This window comes from Rhipicephalus sanguineus, chromosome 8 (assembly GCF_013339695.2).
Source record: "Rhipicephalus sanguineus isolate Rsan-2018 chromosome 8, BIME_Rsan_1.4, whole genome shotgun sequence".
NCBI lineage: Eukaryota > Metazoa > Arthropoda > Arachnida > Ixodida > Ixodidae > Rhipicephalus > Rhipicephalus sanguineus.
The window spans coordinates 139,011,815-139,022,396 of NC_051183.1; the positions used below are offsets into that span (position 1 = coordinate 139,011,815).

Genomic DNA, 10,582 nt, shown 5'->3' on the forward strand with positions numbered 1-10,582 from the left:
GTCTAATATACATTACATTTGTATTTCCTATGATTCCGCAAGCTATATTGAAGCATTGCTCGACCCCGGACGAATACATGAATGAAAGTTACTTATGATGTCCACATCACCGCACCGTAAAGTGCACCTAGTCCGCCAGAACGACGCAGTGTCCTCTTCATTTCTTACGAGGCTGGGCGATGGCCTTATGCTAACCGAGAATGATGCCAGATTGATTGACAGCCGCTTGTAGACTAGGCTACGTAGGCCACATACGCCCAGGTAGTGTACGAATACCACAAGCGCCATCCGCTGATGTTGGTCTACGTAGCACTATCCTGGCCTACCAGCCTCGACGGCCTATACCTAACCTATGCGAAGGGTGACCGGGTTCCGAGATGTCGCCGACTCTATCGACAGACAATTTGTCGACAAAATGACCGACGCATCCATAAATTCCAACAGCTTTACTATACCTCATACTTCACTACACGTGGACCCCTCGTCATCGCGATTACGACTGGATCCTATAACAATTCATGACCAGCTGCTGGTGCTCACTGATCACGGAGATGATGACCTCGTTCAAGAACTGTCAAGAAATTGTTCCAAACATGCACACGGGCTCGTGAAACGTGCGTGCGTTATCCATCATAAGGGACAAGTATAAGCACTACATATCAGCTTACCGCTTCTGGTGTTGGCAATACCCACGTATCCGTTGGCAGTGTTACCGAACCGTAAACAACTGGTTATATAACACATAATTATGCGGCTCTTGAACATATATATGTGCGTATGAAATTTAACTTGTCGCTATAAAAAAAATACGCCACAGTCACCATCCTGCCGCATGCTTCGCATAACACCGACTCCCACGGTACGTGGGATCTGCCGAATTTTTTTCGCTCATCGGTGCTTCGAGTTGTTTTGCCATTGAATTTGGTTGAATTTCATTACGCCACAAGAAAACTAGAGGCCGGTTTTTGTATATCTAAAAACCGCGATGGGTTCTTCACACGAAGAACTTCAATTCTCCCGTTTTACATAACCACCTTACTCCACTAATTAAAGAGTGAATAAATTTACGTTTCCTAATGTGTCCCAAATTATGTCTTTAAGCATTGCCTGCAGCTACAGAAAAAGCAACTGTAAAGGCAGCGGGAAAACATCGCATTTTCTGATTTTTGACGATTTTCGGTAAGCAAGAACATATAACACCGAAAAGATATCCTGAAGAAAACAGCGATATCTAGAAAGAAAGCAAAATCTAGGTTGAATGACGCGCAGACTAAATTTCTTACAACATTTCAGTAACGTCTGGTGCACGCAGATTACTAACCCTTCGTCTGCTTTCAATGCGCCGGAGCCTTGCCTCCTATTCTCGCCGCTTGTTCCAGGAGAACCTTGGACCGAGCTCGATGGAGCTGGTTGGCACGGCTGTCTTTTGGCTCTGGTCACAGCTGGATTCCTGTAGTTAAAGAGCACAGAAATCATGTATGATAACTCGACATTAGTAAAATAGCACGCGTAGTAAAGAAAATACGATTATCGCAAAATTGTGCTTTGACACATTTTGCATAGTGGACTTGATAACAAAGTGACCTAGATAGTAGTGACAGCCATATTCGGAATGTGAATATGCGAAGCTTCTTCGAGCAATGTTTCGGCTGAGCAAAGCTAGTGCTACGGCTTAGTTCAGAAGTGGAAGCGTCTAGGTGTACATATCCGCATAGCTCAGGGCCCATTCATCAGTGCATGGCCATTCACAACGACTCATTAGCCGTCACAATCTGCTAGTGCATGAACCCGACGAAGAATCGTGCTATTTGCTGTCGTGATCCAGTTCTTGCCCTGTATGCTTGAACCATTTCCAAGCTCAACTGCTAACCGTGAAATTTTTCGGTTCAAGATGAGCCTGCATTTAGGCCCATTCTAAGAATTTTGATTCGGCTTCAGTCCCGGCTAAAATTCTGGTTCGGGCACGGTTCACAGATCGGGTGCGGCTCGAAACACATCAGCGACTGTATGTGCAGGTTAGCTTATTCAGTTACTCCTCTCCTAAAGAAGGCAAGAGACCATATTATAACCTCGTAACTTCTGCAATGTGTATTACGTTGTACATTATTAAACTGGAACGGTTCATGCTAATATGAAGTTTAGCAGAACACGAACAAAACATGCGCGATAGAAAACAGTCATGCTTATAAATAAAAAGTTACCTGGACTGCAATACGAGCACTACGAAATTTCCTATAACATTTCAGAAACGTGTGAAGCGCACAGATTACTAACCTTTTGTCTGCTGTCGATGCGGCGGAGTCTTTCCTCCTAATCACGCAGGTTATCCTTGGAGATTCTTGGACAGGGCTGGAGGCCTGCTGAGACGTCCGTCTTTTGGCTTTGCCCATGACTGGATGCCTGCAATAAAATAGTAAATTGATCACCAATCACAGTTCGACATCAGTAGGCGATTGATTTGAAGGGATACAGAACAGAACTTATGCTACCGAGATTTTCAGCCCAATTGAAAGCTTGGGTGCCAAAAATGGTAAAAGCCTTATTTTCAGGTGTAAATTGGAGGAAAATAATGATTTTAATGCATTCTTACAAGCTGTCGCGTCTATCGGCCGCGCCGTGAACTACAGAAGGTGACGTTTAACTTTTGCGGAAATCGGCGCGTCAACCATGCCAGCCGTCGCCCGCGTCTCTCGACCCACTCCGCTCTCATTACGGTCTTGCGAACGGCACCCGCAGCGAACAATGCACCCCGGTGGGGCACATCTCAGTGCCTTTGTGGAAAGTGGAGAGTTGGATATAAAGCTAATGATGAAAAAGGGAAGTATCAGGACAGGAAAGCTCGCCACCTGTTTCCGCTGCGGGGACGCTTTACCTCACGGCCGTTCGATGCGCAGCTTCGCGCGCGCTGGCGTGCAGCCGCCGCGCGCAAGCAATCCTCCAGAAATACAACCAACGCCTCAAAAATATGTGAACAGAACTGTTCATCGGAACAGTCCCATATTCCCAAAAGAATTTCAATGCTTTTTTTCTTATTTTAACACGAAAGTGTTTTATGACGGGGTCACCAAGAACATCCGTTACGGATATGACGTTGATAAAATGGACGCCAACGGGTGAGAAAGAAAAAAAAAACACAGAAAAATTCTGCCGGGAACCGAACCTACGACGTTGCGGCCTCGACGGTAACCGCCCGACGCTAAACCAACTTTTCGCCTCCATCTAAAATGCAGCCGCCGCGGCCGGGATAGGCGTGGCGGTAGGTAGGCGTGGAGGAGTGGGGCGGTGCTGCCGTCTGTGAGAGGTGAAAAGAACTAATGCGTCACGATCGACACTTACAAACGCTTACTCGGAGATTGCGCAATATCGGAGGTCATGGTTAAAGCATCTCGATACCAGCGAGAGACACTGGCCGCGCTGGCGTCGCCGAGGCACCTTAGACGCAGTTACGTTCTTTGCCTTTCGCTTCGTGTTAGCGTACGCCTTCTCATCGGAGTAGTGCAGCTTCCACATGCACTAACGGGACTTCTCCGCCGCCGACTACTTCGACTGCGAGGCCACCGACTAACAATACTGTTGCAATGCGTGTTGCAGAAAGCACACGGTTTTGACGGGCGAAAGTCGTGCCTTGGTGGAGCGAGACAGAGACCAGCGGGACGCACGCGTTTGCGGCTCAAGCTACGAACCTCTACTAACTAGGCGAAAACATGGGTGCATCCATGCTAAACGGAGTTATAGCTGCCAAATACGAATAGGCAATGTACAAGCTCTCATACATCACTACACAATAGGCGCTAGTTCTGTGAAGATACGTTTCACTTTCGTGTCATACCGATTCCTACGACGGAGGGATCAGCCGTGTTTTTTTTTCAACTTCAATATCACTTTAGGCTAAAGGGAAAGATTATAGCAAATGTATGTCCTGGTAAGTATTTTTCTTTTGTCTACGATAAACAAAAGTGAGCCACGTAAGCAAAAATTGAGCAGAATCTTCGCTGATTAGGCTTTCCAATAATTCGCCCCACGACGGAAAATTCATAACGTGCTGCACGGAATTCCATTCAGGTCTGCTGCTCCATCCTTTCGCATTCATACTATGAATATTGCAGAAAACGACTACAGCAGGCAACAACAAACATTTAGACAGGCACAGAAGCACTCGACTGATGGGCATATGCGCTTTCACTAACACGTTGTAAGCTGCGGCACGCACTTCACCAAGGAGTAGTGTTTATGTTCTGTAACTAGTAGGGATTTGCGAATATTCGGGCGTTTCGAATATTCGAACGAATATTAAAGTATTCGAATTCGCTTCGATATGAATTTAGATTATTCGAACTTTCGAAGTATTCGAAATGAACGGATATATGTATACATTTGACGGCACATAACCCCCTGTAAAGGTAGTTTCGCTGCAGCGTCTGGTTGCTGCACCGTGAAACAACCCATCCAGGAAAAATCTCCACTGCCGCAAAGCCACGCTTCAAGGTTAAATGTACATATTTTTTAAAGTTTAAAAGCGTGTTATATGGGCTTATATGCACTAATTATAGTAATTTTTAAGTTGTAAGGTATTGCACCACTTATAACTTGCACCCTACTGCTATTCAAATCTTGATACTATTCAAGGCTGCTTCCACTTCACTTCAAACCAAAAAAAACGCCAGGCCTGCGCTGAACCAGCAGCACAGTCACAGCGAAAGCTGGAAGAGCGGCGTTTCTAGAGCCCGTTAAGCTCTCTTGGGGCTAATATACAAGTACACTAGAAAGGTACCCACTACGCCATAAATCACAATTTTTGTGTAGTTGGGAAGCACCTACTAAGCAATTATTCGTCATTCTGCGGAGAAGCGAGGCACCAGCTACGCGTCTGTAAGGCATTATGTGCACTTTGTTGACGCGACGACTGATGACGATGAAGAATTGTGGCTCAGCCCTTTGTAATGGGTTGGAATCTTTAAACGGCCCACCAGCTATGTAATTTGCATTGGGTGATGCCCGGTCGCTATTTCCCTCCCCCGTCATGCTGTATAACATACGTTGACGTGGGAGAGAGATGGGGGGGGGGGGCGATTAACTTTACTGATACCCCGAGGAAATGGATCATGCGCTTATGGGCTTCTTTGGCAACCAATACAAGTGCACTTGCGAGGAACCCACTACGCTATAAATCATTGTAATTTTTGAGAAGTAGGGCAGCAGGCACTGTGCCATTTTTCGTCATTCTAAGGAGAGCCGTGGTACCTGCCAAACGCACGTAAGGCATTATGCGCACTCTGTTGATGCTGTGCCTGATGACGACGAAGAATTATGGCAGATCCCTTTGTAATGGGTTGGAAGCAAGCATTCAACAACCTACTCGTTGCGCAATTCGCATTGTGTGACGCCTGGTTACAGAATTCGCGTTGTGCGACGCTTGGTGCTTATTTTACTATTCTACCACGCTATATTGCATATGCTAATGTGGTTCCTTCCCGACATGAAGCCTGTATAGGACCTTTTTGCAAAGCAGTTTCAAGCACCGGCATGGCTCAGAGGTTCAATACTGGGCCCCCACGCAGAGGGCCCAGGTTCGAACCTCGTTCCATCCTGGAATTTTTTCATATTTCGTTTTTTTTCTTATTTCGAGCGATACTGGTTACGGACACCGGCGGCGGCGGCGGCGGACAACTACAGCGCCAAAAACGGCCGGTGAAATGATCTCATAACAGCTTTCGCTGTAAAAAGTCACATTCACTCATACCTCGTTCGAATCTTTAAAAGTATTGTGCAAGGGTCATGACAAAAATGCTTATTTTTTTTAATAATATGCGGTAAATACTATTTGAACTATTCGGTTTGAAATTATTCGACCAAATCACTATTCGCTTCGGATTCGCTTCGAACCTCAAACTTACTATTCGCCCATCCCTGCTAACTAGGCATCATGCTAGGGCTAGGTCCAACAGTTGCAAGTGCGTTTCAAGGGTGACCTTCATATATTTCGTCTCTTTGTCCCTAGCACCGCAACATTCCAGTTGCTACAGGCAACAATGAGTGTCATGCGCTCGTATCCAGGCAACATTTAAATGTGGCGACGTGAAATGGCTAGTCGCCTCGATAAAAATATCAGACTGCCATATTAGAAAAGGTTGACAGCCGATGATACCACAATCGAGACAGCATATTGTTGTAAAACGGCGCATACAAACACGCGTGTGACCGGCGCACACTTCGAGCCCAACACATTTCAACGCTCGCCGGCGGCTGGCTTTAAAGCGAAGCTTTCTGTGTCTCACTGATTCGTCCGTGAGTGTCGAATACGCACTGCAGGAAAGCCAACTTACACAATGGCACTATCTGTGCGCAGAATAGAACTATCAAAGGCGCACGACATACGTATCGTAGAACACTACAGTTTACATTCGCAGTTGTACAGATAAGGCCAATGTGAACTGCTAGGCCACGCTACCCAGATGAACTGTTTATATCTGCATTGCATTGCGCGCGTCACGCAATGCATTCCCGGCCGTCACCATGGCTAGAGCGCGGGTGCAGCGCACTGCAGAATAAGAGGCTGCCGTACGCGAACGTATGCGCGAGCGCGATCTTGCCCGCAACCAGATCATGCTAGATCGCTACTCGAAACTGACGCTGCAGACAGCCACGACGCAACACATTTCTTGCATCGATCTCACGTTTGCAAGTGAGCTGTATCACGTTACGATGGCAGAACCTGTGACCGTTACCACAGCGATTGTAAGGCAATACTGTGCAAAAGAATTGTGGGTGAAAGTGTCCATGTCTGTGTGTAATTGATCTAAGAAGAAAGGTTATGCAAGTTCACGAAATGTGTCTTCATTCAACTTCAACGTTCAGAAAATACAATCCTAAACAGGCAGTCACATCGCATTTGCATCGTATCGGGTCGTTCAACATTTCTCGGATTCGTTGCGTGGTCGTTGGCTTTGGACTTTGATTCAGTTTGCAAGGAAGAAAGATTCGCATTCGACCACCTTCCTTTAAGAAAGGAGCTTTGATGTTTTCGCGTACGACGCCGCCACCAAAATAGTTATAACGAGATTGGTTTAAAAAGGCTTGAACAACACGGCATGCGTTTGAAGCATAATAAGCGCGAGGAAATGGGTGGAAAGCAATCAATTCGAAGAGCACGGAGAGAATAGATTATAAACGGTTGGGGCGTGGCTTTGCGTACATCGTCAGATGACCATGGGGCGACCTCCCCAAAGCAAAGCCATCCCCCTTCTATGTGCTATGGCGACAGCTTACGACAGGTTTATAAAAGCGGCAGTGCAATGCATCGTATCGCTTGCGTGAACGCAGAAAGTGTAGATTCCGGAGAAGGCGAACAGCCGAAACTCTCGCGACTCAGCCGGCCACCCCTCGGCCGGAATGGGCGCATCGTTCTTTCTAGAAAGATCCATGGCGGTTTTCCAATTCGACGCATGCGTCCTAGGGAGTGTTTTCACTTGGCACGGGCCTACAAGGTTCCCACTAAGCCTCTTTGAAAAGAGTCGCCCTAAATTCACAGATAATAATGTTTTGGAAGAAAATGCCGTACTCGATTTGCACAAAGATAAATCGGAAATAACGAGTCAGCTACGATAATCGAGGGATCTACGGCAGTGTTATGGCAACGGAAAATTGCCGCGCAGTTCGCCTTTCCGCGACATATTTATTATTATTCATCCGGGCTACTGCGATAACATGCAACAGAAATTTAAGATATCGACCTACCTGCCCTGCCTCAGAAAGTCTTGCACCAGAGTCCCGCAGTTGCGTGAAGTTGAATTGAATCCACCCGCTGTTGCCGCGAGCGGAGGGGTCGAAGGGAAAGCGCGTCAAGCAACGCAGACACGTATTAGTACCTTTCAGGCCGAGACACTCGATCCAGACAGACCGCTGACTCGGAAGGTCGATGCGCGCGTCGCGCTCGGGCGATTCCATTCTTACATGGGGGTGACGGCGGAAATTGCCGCCGCGTCGCTAGCGCTGGTAGTCGCGTCGGGGGTGGGGGGGGGGGGGTTCATGCCCCTTTCCAGAAATTGTTTTCAATTTTTCATGTGTTTGTATAGACACGCACACATATGAACGCACGCACGAACATACATGAAGTATGGTTGAACGAGCCCCTCCCGTAAAATGTTTCTGGCGGCGCCCTCACGTACTACCTACGGTGCAAGTGGGGAACACGGCGGTGGGCATTTCGTTGGCGCATTCCCTGTACAATGTACGATTCGGTAATGCATGCCCAGTTGCGGCGCAAGTCGTTGTATAAATGACTGAGTGATGTTTTCCGAGCATAAAGCTCGTACACCCCCCTAAAAATTAAAATATGCTTTGAGAACTACAGCGGTACCGTACGGTTTACGCTGGGCTATTTCGGTTTTCGTGTAGTTAGATTTAGGTGCACGTTAAAGACCACCGGGTGGTCAAAAATTCCGGAGGCGTCCACTACGGCGTCCCTCGCAATCATGTCGTGGTTTGGGGATGTAAATTCCAACAATTATTATTATGTTGTACTATTTCGCTTGCGTGATAATGATCGATGATCGGCAGTCTCATGCGGTCAGAGCTACACCGCTGCGTCCTTACTGAGCAATGTACGCATATGCTTGTCCGCAGACAAGAGCCCCCAATATACGCACACATCAGCGTGCATTCACATGATGACATCCGGAAACAGGAGAGGCCATATGACATTCGAAGAAAGACACTTTGGGATCAACAGTACTCGATAACGTTCATATATTCACGTATCACAGTCACACTCATAATCATGTAGAGGCTGACTCGCGTTGTAGGCTACTCACGGGATCTCAGACTCAGGTATTCATTCACGTTGACACTCAGATCTTGCTGCACACTCGTGGGTATTTACTCACACACCTTGGTAATGGGAAAGGGAAAATACACAACCACCCATTTGTAGCAGGAAGCCACAAGGAAATCCCTGCGGATTTCTGAGAAATAAGGAGGCCTTAGTCGCCGGAAAATTCGTTCTGGTCCGGGGTTCGAACCCGGGACCAACGCCGGGGCGGTCGCTCTACCAATTGAGCTAACCAGGAAGCTAGCAATTGGCAGCGCGAGGGCGAATTCATCGACAACTCGAAGCAACTGGACACATATTGAAAATCAGTTCTGCGGAATCCCGCAAGGTGGCGGAAGGGTTAAAGGGCCCCTCACCAGGCCACATAGCAAATTTTAGTTAGACGCTGGAAGTTGTTGTATGCCGAATGAAGGGCAGTATGCCCCAAGAATTTTTCAAATCGTTTCATTACGAGCTGAGAAAAACAATGATTTGTAGCGGCGCGAAACCATGTGCGAGGAGGCGAGCTTCAAACCACTCGCCCCGTGTAGCCTTCGCAAGCCAAATCTTTTCCCTGCCCTCTTCACTAGACACATACGCATGAACACGCCATGCGCATGCATGGTCACGTGTGCGTGACGTGCCCGAGCCAGCGCGAGCACGCGAACGGCGTTCCACGCGAGCGCCTTAAGGAGCTTCGCCCCTTTTTAGGGGCGAAGCTCCTTAAAGCGGCAGCCGTTCGTCCCTCGTAGTGCGTAACCAGTCGTAACGCTAGTACCAGATCTTGACCTCCAAGGTGGTGCCGGTGGGAGATTCTTTCTGTGCGTTGTTGAACAATAAAAAATTCGCAGCGTGCGCGTTAACTAAAAGCCGAATTCTTCTGTCTCTCATTCCCCCTTAGCAGCCATTGGCATGTTCCAGTAGGAAACGTTAGTAGAAGTAGAAGTGTAAGTGTTAGCTAAAAGCCGACTTCTTCTGTCTCTCATTCCCATTAGCAGCCATTGTTTACCTCCAAGGTAGTGCCTGGTGAGATTTCTGCTGTGCGTGATTAAACAATAAAAATGTCGTTCAAAACGTCGTTGATTGATGAAATAAACCAACGAAAGACGCCAGAAGTTTTCTAAAGCAATGGTTTTCTAAACAATGAAAATTCACAGCGTACATGTAAAATTAAAGTGAGCTGCAAGTCGTCATAACTCTCATCGAACCTTTAGTATAAACGCGCCCGATCTCACGTCGGTGATGATGTACTGGGCAGAATTCACGGAAGATTCACGGTTTACCGATGAACCTCCGCAGCTTCGCCCACTCATCATCATTCACTCCGTGGATATGCTGTGAATTTTTTTATGTAGCAGCCGTGGGCGTTTTGTCGGCGTTCTCTGTGGTGTACTGCCTGTTTCTGCGGGACGGGCATGAAAGTTGAGACATTTCAACGGGCATGAGAGTGGCGGTATCATGAGCCAGTGCCACATTAACGTTTACTTGGACGCGGTAGAATAAATGTGCATAATGAGTGCTCGAACGCGCCAGAACATTACTTTCGTTTCCAGGGCTGGCGTCTGCTCGATGCGCTAACCGCGGGGACACGAACGCATGGGAAAGGGAGGCACATTAGCCCCGCACCTCGCTGCAAATCACGAAACAAAATGAAAAAGACGCACACATTCCCTTTGTGTGTCTTATTATGTCTCTCAAGTTTTATTATTCTATTCAACAACAAATTACACAAACTACACATGTCGTGTCAAATAATTATCGCAGCGTCACGTGCTA

At 47.3% G+C, this 10,582-nt stretch overlaps 1 long non-coding RNA gene across 1 annotated transcript; it reads right to left on the reverse strand.

Annotated features, from left to right (window-relative positions):
• Window positions 1–1,318: 1,318 nt before the first annotated feature.
• On the reverse strand, window positions 1,319–7,855 carry LOC119402363 (uncharacterized). Its single transcript, XR_005185766.2, has 3 exons — window positions 7,735–7,855; window positions 2,275–2,400; window positions 1,319–1,450 (listed from the first exon to the last, which is right to left on the reverse strand). It is a non-coding gene; the product is annotated as an uncharacterized LOC119402363 (long non-coding RNA).
• Window positions 7,856–10,582: the final 2,727 nt, after the last annotated feature.